Source organism: Stomoxys calcitrans, chromosome 2 (genome assembly GCF_963082655.1).
Source record: "Stomoxys calcitrans chromosome 2, idStoCalc2.1, whole genome shotgun sequence".
NCBI lineage: Eukaryota > Metazoa > Arthropoda > Insecta > Diptera > Muscidae > Stomoxys > Stomoxys calcitrans.
In genome coordinates, this window is record NC_081553.1 from 72,441,129 (window position 1) to 72,455,231 (window position 14,103).

The window sequence follows — 14,103 nt, forward strand, 5'->3', positions numbered from 1 at the left end:
CATTGGCTTTTGTATGTATGCATACATCCAATATACCACATACAGATGCGAAGGGAATGAAAAAAACTGGGTGTTAAAGTGTAGGTACACATATTGCGGAGTTGCCAGTGTTCAATTTATTAAAATTGCTGGTATAAGGGAAAAAGTTGCTATTTCATTAAAATCGCCGTGGAGACCGCAAAGTCTGAACGAACGAGTTTTGGAAAAAAATTTCAACAAATTATTGGTACCACCTGCCCGCGAGTGTCAATCATTTTGTCGCAACCTTTAGGGGCTCATGAAGTAAAATAGAGAGATCGGCTTATATGGGAGCTGTATCAGGCTATAGACCAATTCGGACCATATTTGAGAAGTATGTTGAAGGTCTTGGGAATATCCGTCGTACAAAGTTTCAGCCAAATGATAATTACGCGCTCTGGCGGTTCAAGAAGTCTAGACCCCAGATCGGTTTATATGGCAGCTATATCAGGTTATGGATCGATTTGAACAATATTTGACATACTTGTTAGAAGTCATAACAAAACATCTTGTGCCAAATTTCAGCCAAATCGGATAAGAATTGCGCCCTCTAGTGCCTCAAGAAGTCATGATTCAAGATGTGTTTATATGGCAGCTATATCAGGTCATGGACCTATTTAAAATATACTTAGCACAGTGTTTGGAAGTCATATCGGAACACTTTGTGTAAAATTTCAGCCAAATCGGATAGGAATTGCACCCTCTAGTGCCTCAAGAAGTCAAGACCCCAGATGGGTTTATATGACAGCTATATCAGGTTATGAACCGATTTCAACCGTACTCAGCAAAGTTGTTTGAAGTCATAACAAAACACCTCGTGCAAAATTTCAGCCAAATCAGATAAGATTTGTGTCCTCTAGTGGCTCAAGAAGTCAAGACCCAAGATCGGTTTATACGGCAGCTATATCAAAACATGGACTAATATGGCCCATTTACAATCTCAACCGACCTACACTAATAAGAAGTAAAAGTGTAAAATTTCAAGCGGCTAGCTTTACTCCTTCGGAAGTTAGCGTGTTTTCGAAAGATAGACAGACGGACGGATGGACGGACGGACGGACAGACGGATGGACGGACGGACGGACGGACAGACGGATGGACGGACGGACAGACGGATGGACGGACGGACAGACGGATGGACGGACGGACAGACGGATGGACGGACGGACAGACGGATGGACGGACGGACAGACGGATGGACGGACAGACGGGCGGATGGACGGACATACGGACGGACAGACGGACGGACAGACGGACGGACAAACGGCCGGACAGACGGACGGACATGGCTAGATAGACTTAAAATGTCATGACGATCAAGATTATATATATCATTTATGGGGTCTTAGACGAATATTTCGAGGAGTTACAAACAGAATAACAAAATTTGTATACCCCCATCCTATGGTGGAGGGTATAACAAGTAAAAGCGTGCTAAGTTCGGCCGGGCCGAAAATTAAAGCTTCTAGGAACCAAACAAGGATGACCCAGAGACCGGTTTATATGCCAGCTATGTCAGGTTATCGACCGTACTTGGCACAATTGTTGGAAGTAGTAACAGAGCACTAAATGCAAAATTTCGGCAAATTTTTAAACCAAATCAGGTGAAAATTTAGGCTTCTAAGGACTCAATAAATCAAAACCGGGGATCGGTTTATATGAGGGCTATATCTGTTTAAGGACTGATTTGGATCATAATTGGCATGGATGCTGGAAGTCATAACACATGTCTTTGCTCCAAAGTTCAGCTAAATCGCATAAAAATTGAGGCTTCTAGAGGCTCAAGAAGTCAAATCCGGGGATCGGTTTGTATGGGGCCTATACCAGTTTATAGACCAATTCGATTCATTTTTGGCATGGATGCTGGAAGTCATAACACAAGTCCTTGTTCCAAAATTCTGCCAAATCGGATGAAAATTGAGGCTCCTAGGGGCTCAAGAGATCATATCGGGGGATCGGTTTATGTGGGGACTATATCTGTTTATGGACCGATTCGGTTCATTTTTGGCATGGTTGCTGGAAGCCTTAGCACAAGTCTTTGTTTCAAAGTTCAGCCAGAGCGGATGAAAATTAAGGCTCCTAGGGCCCAAGAAATCAAATCGGGGGATCGGTTTATGTGGGGACTATATCTGTTTATGGACCGATTCGGTTCATTTTTGGATTCGGTTCATTCACATATCAATGAGTGCAGTCCGATTCAAGTTTAAGCTCAATGATAAGGGGCCTCCTTTTTATAGCCGAGTCCGAACAGCGTGCCGCAGTGCGACACCTCTTTGGAGAGAAGTTTTTCATGGCATAGTACCTCACTAATGTTGCCAGCATTGGGAGGGGAAAACCAACGCTGGAAATTTTTTCTGATGGTCTCGCCAGAGGCGAACATGCTAACCTCTGCGCTACGGTGGCCTCCGTTTACATACGTGCCGAATATGGTCTGAATCGGTATATAGCCTGATATAGCTCCCATATAAACTGATCTCCCGAATGCACATCTTGAGCACCTAAAGGGCGCAGTTCTTGTCTGATTTGGCTGAAATTTTGCACGACTTCGCTTATGACCCTCAACATGCTTGTCAAATATGGCTTGGATCGGTCCATATCCTGATATAACTCCCATATAAACCATTTTCCCGGTTTTGCTTCTTGACCCTCTAAACAGTGCAATTCTGACCCGATTTTGCTGAAATTTCGTACTATGACGTTTTTTATGACCTTCAACATTTTGGCTGTAATTTTGCACAGTGACTTTCACAACGACCTTTAATATATGTGCCGAATATGGTCTAAAACGGTCCAAAACCTGATATAGCTGCCATATAAACCGATCTCCAGATTATAATTCTTGAGCCTATCGAGGGCGTAATTCTTATCCGATTTGGCTCAAATTACGCACAGTGACTTTTACTATGATCTTGAATATACGCACAGTGGGAGGATATAAAAAAAAACTAGTAAACAATATGCCGTGTGAGAACGGGTTGAGATATCTCGTTAAAATTTGCAATGGTTAGAGCTGAGGTGTGCATTATGAATTTTAAGGTCCTAGGTGCCCCGGGCGCCTCTTGGCAGGCCCCTAAAATTGGTCTTCACGGCATTTCGAAAAATTTTTTGGGCCAAATATTCATTTGTGGTCGGATTTTAAAAATTCTTTTTGTGCTGTATATTGCTCAAAAAAACCTACGAAAAAGTTCGTTGAGGTCTACAATATCTCCACTGGTTTCATGGATATCTGAGTTTTAATTTTTATTTGTTGAAATTTTCGCAGAGATTGGCTTCGCATTTTTCAATTTGCGAAGGCATTTGGGGTTTGATTTTTTTATGCATGATTTGGAGTCGTGAGAAAATTTGCAACGACTTATGAAAATTGGACAACAAATGAAGATATGGCAGCCTGAACAATTTTTCGAAATGCCGAAGTGACCAATTTTGGGGGCCTGCAAAGTGGCGCTCGGACCAACTAGGGCCTTGAAATTTCGCACACGATCTCGATAACACCACAGTTCTAACCATTTCTAATTTCGAAGAGATATATCTGCTCATTCTCATAGAGAAAATTTTTACTAGTTTTTTTCGATTTTCTCCCACTGTGATACGTTCCAAATATGGTCTGAAACGGTCCAAAACCTGATATAGCTCCCATGTAAACCGATCTCCCTTTTTTACTTCTTGAGCCCTTACAGGATGCAATTCTTATCCGATTTGGTTGAAATTTTGCGCAGTCACTGTTTCTATGACCTCCAACATACTTGGCAAATATGGTCTGATTCGGTTCATAAGCTGATATAGATCTGATAACATAGCAATTCTTATCCATTTTCCCTTATTTGCCTATAAAGAGATACCGGGTAACGAACTTGATAAATGCGATCCATTGTGAAGGGTATGTAAGATTCGGCTCGGCCAAACTTAGCATGCTTTTACTTGTTCAAATTGGGGCGAGGCAGATTAAAAATTATGGCCACTATAGATTTTCTAACAAAAATTCAGATTTTCAAACAAAAATTCAAATACATAATCATGAAGTGGCAACCCTATCATTGAATTGACGTAGCGTGATTATTGTTGTTGTAATCCTGTAGGTGGTAGCCTCTTGTGAATATACTCTTAAAACACACACACACACATATACTCGTTGATACTTGCACAATCCCATGTCACTATCGCATGGGTGAAAGCCAAATGGGATGAAAATATGTTTTAAGAAGAAAATCGGTCCATTATCTATTTTCAACGTAGATGGTGTAGGTCGGTCTTCGGGCCATGGCTGAGGCTGGTGCGAATGCGGGTATTACTACTGCTGATGCTAGTTCCTCTAGTGCTGCCATTCTCATGTAACAGCTAAATTTATTACCATTTACGAGCTGTTTCTGCAGTTTTAGCCGAAAGCAAAGAAAAAAAAAACAAAAGGAAAAAACGATGACAGCAACACCAACAAAAACAACATTACCACTGAATTTGCTGTGTGACTAAAAAAGGCGTTCGTGGCAAATTAACCATCATCAACAAAAAGACTCCGGCATGTAGCAAAAAAGTAACTCAAAAAGGATCCTTTGCTTTTGCCATCGAATACAGCTGCAGCACAGTAAAGTAAATTGGAAGGCAGCTAACAAACAAACGCAGACACCCACACTTGCACCACGCACTACAAGCTCCAGAGGAATGTTAAAAACCCGAAAAAAACAACAAAATGCGTTACTCGTGTTTTAGTCCTAGTCCTTGTTTTTGTTTGTGTTCTTTTTTTTTTCTTTTGCCTTGCCTTCATTCATTCTTTATTTTTGTGTTGCAAAAAAAATGGTATACAAAAAACGCACACGCACACACACACACACATACATACATAACAGACAGTGCTAAGAGAGAGTGAATAGAATGGAATGGAATACACGCCCTTTTTAGTTAAGATATTTTTTATAGATTGTTATTATTATCCCCAGTCTCCTTAGTATATCCCAATCCCCCCTCCCCCCTCTACACATCACCCACACTTTGTTGGATAAAGTCCTTTTGCCAAATACCTTGGCTTGGTCTTACTTTCCCATTACATGATGGCACATGATGCTTGTGTCGCTATTGCTACTGCCACTGCTGCTGCTGCTGCTAGAGCTCTTTTGCTCCTTATGATTGAGGATTTGCGAATATTTCGTCGTATCGCCTTCATAACCATCTTCCTATGCCTTGGCTCCTAGTAGTTGTCCTTTGTGTAATGTTGGTGGCAACGGCAACAACACATTGAAGATTCGATTGCCGAAATTCTATGGTCATTTATTCGATTGAATTCAGCTCGGCATTGTCGTTATATAAACTGATGGGATTTCAAAAAGTTATGGCACCTTTTGTTATTGGACACTTGCAAGCAGTAGGATAAACTAGATCTTTACAGTGTTTGATGTCTGGCGATAAATTATAAAATACTCGATGACCATCCTGAGGTATTTTGGCCAACAAGGCGAAGCATGAAAAGATGGAATGGCATAGAGGAAAATGGAAAAAAAAGAGACATTTTTGCTTTGTTTCCATTTTTTTTTTTTTTTTGTAGAACGAACAAGAGGACTGTGAAACTGAAATTGAAAACAAAAAAGTTGGCCAAATATGATTTCGAGGATTTATTAAAAAAAAACATAGAACATGAGAATATGAGCCAATTTATTTGTATATGGGTACAAATTAATTATTCCTATATTGGAATAATCCATATATATATAACAAGTAAAAGCGTGCTAAGTTCGGCCGCGTCGAAACTTGGGAACCCACTACTATGGAGTCTGCTGAAAATGTATAAAAACTACATTTAGTTGAAGGGCATAATTTTATTTATTGGGTTGCCCAAAAAGTAATTGCGGATTTTTCATGTAGTCGGCTTGCTTTAGAAAAAAAGTGTAAAAAAAGTATATTTGATTAAAGTTCATTCTAAGTTTTATTAAAAATGCATTTACTTTCTTTTAAAAAATCCGCAATTACTTTCTGGGCAACCCAATACATACCAAACTTCTGTCAAACTAGCAAAATTAAAGCTTCTAGGAACCGAACAAGGATAATAGAGGGACCAGTTTATATGGAAGCTATATCAGGTTATAGACTGCTATAGGCCGCATTTGCCACAGTTGTTGGAAGTCATAACAAAACACAAGATGCAAAATTTCAACGCAATCGAACGAATTTTGTGGCTTCCAGGGGCTCAAGAAGTCAAATCGGGAGATCGGTTCACATGGGAGCTATATCAGGTTATTGACCGATTTAAACGTACTTGGCGCAGTTGTTGGAAGTCATAACAGAACACTATATGTAAAATTTCAGCCAAATCAGACAAAAATTGAGACTTGTAACGGCTCAAGAAGTCAAATCGGGAGATCAGTTCATATGGAAGCTATATCAGGTTATAGACCGATATGGACTGTGCTTGGCGTCGTTGTTGAAAATCATAACAAAACACCACATGCAGGATTTCAACCAAATCAGACAAAAATTGTGGCTTCCAGGGGCTCAAGAAGTCAAATCGGGGATCGGTTTATATGGGAGCTATAGCAGGTTATAGACCGACTAAGACCCTACTTGGCACAGCTGTTGAAAGTCATAACAGAACATTACACGCAAAATTTTAGCCAAATCGGCCAAAAATTGCGCCTTCCAGGGGTTCAAGAAATCAAATCGGGAGTTCGGTTTACAAGGGAGCTATATCAGGTTATAGACCGATTTGAACCGTACTTGGCACAGTTGTTGAAAGTCGCAACAGAACATTGTGGGCAAAATTTCAGCCAAATCGGATGAAAATTGAGGCTTCCAGGGGCTCAAGAAGTAAAATCAGGAGATCGGTTAATATAAGAGCTATATCAAAATCTGAACCGATATATCTCATTTGCAATCCCCAACGACCTACATCGTCCGTGCAAAATTTCAAGCGGCTAGCTTTACACGTTCGACCGCTATCGTGATTTCGACAGACAAACGGACGGACATGGCTAGATCGGCTCAGGATGTCGAGACGTTCAAGAATATATATACTTTATGGGGTCGCAGATCAATATTTCGAGGTGTTACAACCGGAATGACTAGGTAAGTATACCCCCATCCTCTGGTGGTGGGTATAAAAATCAAGTTGTGTTTGTTTGTTGGTTTATCGCTTTGTTTGTTTATTCCGTATAGACTCAAAAATGGCTGAACCGATTACAGATTGTATAGATTGGTCCTCATAGGCGGACATGCTTACCTCTGCGCCACGGCATCTTCCGCCATGCCAAGCCATGCATGGTCATCTAAAACCTCCGCAAGGAGGTTTCGCACTGCGGCACACCGTTCATAATTGACTATAAAAGAAAATCCCTTATCATTGAGTTTAAACTTGAATAGGAAAGCACTCATTGATGTGTGACAAATTTGTCCCTGCCCGGTTCATGGACAAAATTTTGCTTTACTTCCGAATGACTTTCTTTTGAGTCCTATATTACCACGTTTTAAATATTTCCTGTTAACGGGGTATTTCGGGGTGGGGTGACCACCCAGACACTTAGCCCTTAAAGTAAATATTAGCTTCGTACTCCACTTTCATATACATTTTATATGAGACACATATTGGCATGATCGGTAAATAAGTTCTGTTTGAGGGGCATTGACCCCAGGATCTTTGCCCCAAAAAATGAGTACCAATTTCGTTCTCTACTCCCAAATAGATTTAATATAAGTCACATATGGTCGGTAAATATTGTACGTCCGATTATAAAGTTTTTTTTTGTGGTGGGGTGACCCCCAAACGCATGGCTCTTCAATTGGATATCAAATTTGTTTTTTTCTCTCAAGCACCTTTCGTTTTCTTGATTGGTCTATAAATCCATTTGCCGGGTTTTGGGTGGCCCTTGAGGCACCCGACCCCAACAATAGAAACCATGGCAATCCGAGCACACCACCAACTCGGCTACCGGTAGGTGACTGTGAGAGTACAAAAGATTTCGAACGAATCGTATTACCAATCTCCGAGATCTGGTTTTTTTTTAATTAGGGTAATGAAAAGTGCTTTTTAAGGGAGGGATGGCACCACAGATATCACGACTAAAATATAGATATTAAATTTGTGCCTCACTCCCAAATCCCTCTAATTTGAACCCCATATTTCCATGGTCGGTAAACGTGAACCGTTTGGAGGGTGTTTTGGAGATGGGGCGGCACTTTGCCCTGAAAATAGGTGTCGAATTCGTTCTTTACTCCTAAATACCGTTGATTTGAGCTCCATATTACCATAGTCGGAAATAAAATTCACTTTGGGGGGTGCTTTGGGGCGTCTCACCAAACACTTGGCTTGGATATCGTTCGTTTTCTACTCATCAATACCTTCCATTTGAGTCCCATATTATCATAATGGGTCAATGAACTTATTGAACAATACCTTTCATTTGATACCCTTATTGTGCCCATCGGACACACACTTTCGGATATGGGAGGCTTTTTGGCGTAAAGGGGAGGGGTTGGGTCGGCCCGATGGGTACTTAGACTCAAATTTTGTTACCATATGCGTATTCTCCTACTACTACTCTCCAATTCCTTGTATTTGATACCTATATTATCCCGATCGGTTCACTTTTGATTTTGAGTAGTGTTCTGGAATAAGGGGAAGGGTCCGTCCCCCTTCTGAGACCGAAAAATTATTCTAGACCAACCTACACAATATGCGAAAATTTCGAGAAAATCGGTTCTGCCGTTCAGTCCATACGGAACAAACAAACCGAGTCCCATATATCCGTGATTGGCTAATTGTGGTTGTGGAGTGGCCCCCTATACTTCGACATTTTGAATTTGTATGCCAGATTCGTTATCTACTGCCGCATACTTTTCATTTGATGCCCATATTGTCCATATCGGTCCACATTTGATTTTGGTTGGTGTTTTTGGGGTAACGGTGGAGGGTTCGCCTCCTCCCTTTATCAATAAATTATAAAGCCTATTCCTACTTCCCGACCATATTCGTAATCTACTGCCGAATGCCTTTCATTGGAGTCCCATATTGTCACGATCGTCAAATAAACCTATTTTAAGGGGTTTTGGGGCTGGGGCGTTCCCCCAGGTACTTGGGCCCAATTTTTATTACGAAATTCGTACTCTACTCTTGAATACCTTTCATTTGAATCCCATATTGTCCCGATCGGACCACTTTTATTTTTTGGGGTTGTAATTTTAGGGCAAGGGGGAGGGTCCGCCCCCCTCCCCATATTTTTCAAGACCAACCTACACAATCTGTACAAATTTCAAGGCAATCGGTTCAGCCGTTTTTGAGTCTATATTTATAACACCCAAAAGGAAGAGACATACCCCTTGATAAGTATACCAATCGACTCAGAATCACTTTCTGATTCGATTTAGCTGTCTGTCTGTCCGTGTGTCTGTCCATGTTAATTTGTGTACAAACTACAGGTCGCAATTTTTATCCGATCGTCTTTAAATTTGGTATGGCTATGTTTTTCGGCCTAGAGACGAAGTCTATTGAAATTGGAAAACATCGGTTCAGATTTGGATATAGCTCCCATATATATGTTCGTCCGATTTTCAGTAATACTGCAATAAAATAGTCATTTATTAACCGATTATCTCGAAATTCAGCAGCAAGCGTTTTCTTATGACTCTCGACATTGCAGGTGAATTTCATAGAAATCGGTTCAGATTGGGATATAGCTGCCACATATATGTTCGTCCGATTTGCAGTAATAATGCAATAAAATGGTCATTTGTTAACCGATTCTCTTGAAATTTGTTGGGAAGGAGTTGCTCATGACTCGACATTACTGGTGATGGAAATCGGTCCAGATTTAGATAAAGCTCGCATATATATATATATCGTCCGATTTTCACTGCTAGAGCCACTGCAAGCGTATTTATTGACCAATCTTCCCAAAACTTTGTACAACGCTTTCCTGGACGAATGCCACAGTATCTGAGAAGTTGGATTGAAATCGGTTCAGATTTAGGTATAGCTCTCATATATATGTCCGATTTTTAAAAATTTTGCATTAAAGCCCTCATTTGTTAACCGGTTCTCTCGAAATTTGGCAGGAAGGATTTTCTTATGACTCTGGACATGACTGATGAGTTTCATAGAAATCGGCCCAGATTTTGATATAGCTGCCATATATGTATATCGCCCCATTTTCGATTCTAGATCTACTGCAAACGCATTTTTGACCAATCTTGACAAAATTTTGCACAAAGCTTTTCTCGACTAGTACCACATTATCTGAGAAGTTTGCTCGAAATCTGTTTAGAATTAGACATAGCTCCCATATATGGATTGCCCAAAAAGTAATTGCGGATTTTTTAAAAGAAAGTAAATGCATTTTTAATAAAACTTAGAATGAACTTTAATCAAATATACTTTTTTACACTTTTTTTCTAAAGCAAGCTAAAAGTAACAGTTGATAACTGACAAAAGAAAGAATGCAATTACAGAGTCACAAGCTGTGAAAAAATTTGTCAACGCCGACTATATGAAAAATCTGCAATTACTTTTTGGGAAACCATATATGTTCGTCAAATTTTGGGTAATTTGCAATAATGTTGTCATTTGTGAAGCGTATTTATTACAGTTTGAACATATTTGCTCGAAATTTAAAACGGATTGTTTAATAACCCAACTGAAAACATCCAGCGAGGTCCATCAAAATTGGTTCAGAATTAGACAAAGCTCCCACTTTGTACCTATAGGGTATGTATAGCCTTTCCTTGCTGGTTTTTATTCATACTATTTTGGAAACTTACCTTAAATGTGTAATTCCATTGAAACTTCCTTGGCTCGCAGTTGTTTTTGAGAATCAAATGTTGTTGTATTTCTAGAATTTCGATCAGTTTGAACACTTTGAGATTTCAGCTTATATATTTTTTTTTTTTTTAATTTTAGAATTTCTTTTTCTATTTGTTGTATTGTTGTTATTGATTTTCACAATTGTTGGTTTTGTGGTTTGCTATTTAATTCATTAAATTGATAAACTACTTGGCATTGGCTAATTTGTTGTGTTAAAAATAACTATTTTTTGTAAAAAACACTTTAAATTTTATACCTTCAATGGTGGTTAAGCATTTCGATCTATTGCAGCAAGGTTCAGTTTTGGTTTTTCTTAATTTTGAATTATTTTTCTTTGTTAATTTCTAAATGTTGAAGGGTATGTTTGGTGTAATGTATATGAGTTTGCTGTTAAATTCACCAAATGGAATCTTCTATTAATTTATTTTGTATCAACAAGTCAGTGAACTTAAAAACACTAAGGAAGAGAAACAGAAATTTGATTATTATACATTTTTATGAACAAATACACTTTGTTATAAGAATTATACACTTTTTTTTGTAATAGATATTCTTAAAAAAAATATTCTTTAAAAAAATCACAATTTATTTTTTTTTTAAATCCTCTCTCCAACTGATTTGATTTTGAAAGATGTTTTGTAGAGATTTTATTGTTTTCGTTTTATTTTATTATTTATTTCAGGGGTTTATTCATTTGTTGTTGTTTTGAATTTTCGCTTTCGTTACTGTTTTGTTGTTTCTGTTTCTGTTTTTTTTTTTTTGTTTGTTTCGTTTATGTTATAGAATTTTTATGACACGTTGATGTTAACACTTTGGATGTAAATTTGCAACTAAATTGAAATTTATTCTCAAATTATCATCGTCGACAACATCGTCGCTAACGGATGGTTATGATGATAGCTTCGCCATCACCTTATCCAATGGAAAATTGTGACAAAGTGCCATGCATAGATGGATGACAGACGGACGGACGGACACACAGTCAACCCCTCAGCAAGGGAGCCCATAAAGATCTTTCCTCAAACCAACCAGCAACCAACCAGCCATAAGACGGACAGAGCAAGCGAGCGAGCAACCCACCTCTCCAACATGTCATCATACTTCATCTTCATCTTGAGATTCACACAAGAATCCAGAAAAGGCACACAGTACCCAGCCAAGCATCATCAGCCTCATACACTCCAAAGAAAATCGCCTTTATTCGTTGAAGATCTCAATCACAGTCACACACACACACGTAGTCTCGTAAGTAGGGGGAAACGTAGAACGAACGGACTTACCCCTCCACCCACCAAGCATAAATGATACTCGGCTGTTTGTGGTGTCTCCCTCTTGCTTGGATTGGAGCATCTCCTTTGGTTCTTCTTAAGTCAATAACTCTGCCACAAACAGACGCATAAAATGTCGTTAAAAATTTAAATGCCTTTTTTGTCATTCATCGCTCATAACAAGCCACATGGTGAACAAATATGGGGATATTCACTATTGCTGCCGCCTGCGATGGGTATGTTGTTATGATTCCAATCTGGTTTATCACCTTATCACATAGCAGCTCAAGCACAACAAGAACAAAAATTACCAAAAAAAAGAAGCAAATTGCTATAGAATAACAATAATGTTGCTGAACAATAATGAAGCTTGAATGTTAAAAACCTTAATTCTTGACGAAGAGTAAAGAAACGAAACTAGTGCCAACCAAACACCAGGTTTTTAGAGGTAGCTACATAACAATGTTGGTTAATATAATGAAGGGACATTGATTTTAATAAATATTTTTTTCATAAAAAGAAAAGTCTCCAAATTTGGAGACTTTTTCACGATGAAGAGCAAAGAAGCAGAACAACCAGTTGTAACATGTAATTACTGCGCCAAGTAGTTTTATATATTAAAGAAAAGTGATTTTATCGAGCGATTTTTTATAAGAAGAGAAACTCTCCAAATTTGGAGACTATTGTCTATAACAAATGTCAACCTTTTTTTATTTTAAATTTTGCCCATGAACATTCCACTAAGGAACAGGGGCAAACTTCTCACATATCAATCAAAGCAGTCCGATTCAAGTTTAAGCTCAATGATAAGAGGTCTCGCCAGGATTCGAACTCAGGCATTCAGTGTCATAGGCGGACATGCTAACCTTTGCGCCACGGTAATTTTATTTACTATTATAATATTTAAAATTTTATAAATATTATTTTACAAATATTTAAAATTTTGAAATGAAAAAATAACTCTCCACTTAATTTGTTGAAGATAATATATAAATTATTTTATAAATTACTGAAGACAATTTTTCACAAAAAGTAAGTCTCCAATCCTTTGGAGACAATATAGAGACATGTAAACCAAAACTCACTTTTTGAGATTTTTACTCTACAAATGAACTTATATTAACGAAGAGTAAAGAAACAGAACTAGTGCCAACCAACACCTGGTTTAAGATGTCATCCCATAAAAAGACATGTCTCCAAATTTGGAGATTTTCTAACGATGAAGAGTAGAGAAGCAGAAGCAATTTGGTTACTGTACCAAGTAAGATAATATGTTAAAGAAAAGTGATTTTAACGTTTATGTGTTTCTCCATAAAAAAGTCTCCAAATTTGGAGACTATTGTCAATAAAAAATTTATTTTTTTTGTACTTAAATTAAATAATAAATATTAATCATTTTGAAATGAAAAAATAACTCTCCACTTAATTTGTTTAAGATAGCATACCCGTGTTATATATTACTAAATTCAAGACAATTTTTCATAAAATATTTAGTCTCCAATCCATTGGACACAATATATCGACACATAAACAAATGAAAATTAACTCTACCAAGTATGAAAATCAACTCTACGAATTAGGCTAATATATTAAAAATAAAGTGAATTTTCGAGTATTTTTCTATAAAAGGAGAAAATCTCTAAATTTGGAGACTATTGTCTATAAAAAATTTAAGCATTGGAAACATTTTTGACATTTTACTTAAATTCAATAACAAATATTAAAAATTTGAAAAGGAAGATATAAGTCTCCACTTTTAAGGAAAATGTTGATGAAAAGACCCTAAAGAAAAGTTTTCACCGAAAATGAGGATGATTTAAGAAAATCGTTTTCTTAAATTCTCCTTTTAAGAGGATAATATAATATATTCGAGTCAAAGTGTCTTAAACAAAATCTCCAATTTTGGAGACTTTTCGTTTTACAAATAAATCAGTTTTAATCAAAAATCAATAATTGTAGCTTTGGAAACATGGATGATATTTTACTTAAATTTCATAAAATATATTAAAAATTTGGAAATGACAAAATAAATCTCCACTTTTG

At 37.8% G+C, this 14,103-nt stretch overlaps 1 protein-coding gene across 9 annotated transcripts in view; it reads right to left on the bottom strand.

Annotated features, from left to right (window-relative positions):
• The window catches only part of LOC106089055 (uncharacterized), a 600,966-nt gene that overhangs the window by 529,100 nt on the left and 57,763 nt on the right, over positions 1 to 14,103 (bottom strand). For 2 of the 9 annotated variants that reach the window (XM_059364131.1, XM_059364127.1), the window contains exons 1-2: positions 11,375 to 12,008; positions 10,750 to 11,249 (exon numbers count right to left, since the gene is read on the bottom strand). The exons of 1 other annotated variant lie outside the window; for it this stretch is intronic. The gene's annotated coding sequence lies outside the window, so the exon portion shown is untranslated. Of the gene's footprint in view, positions 1 to 10,749; positions 11,250 to 11,374; positions 12,024 to 14,103 lie in introns of those variants that run through there. 6 more of the 9 variants (XM_059364128.1, XR_009397436.1, XR_009397435.1 and 3 more) reach the window with 6 other exon arrangements.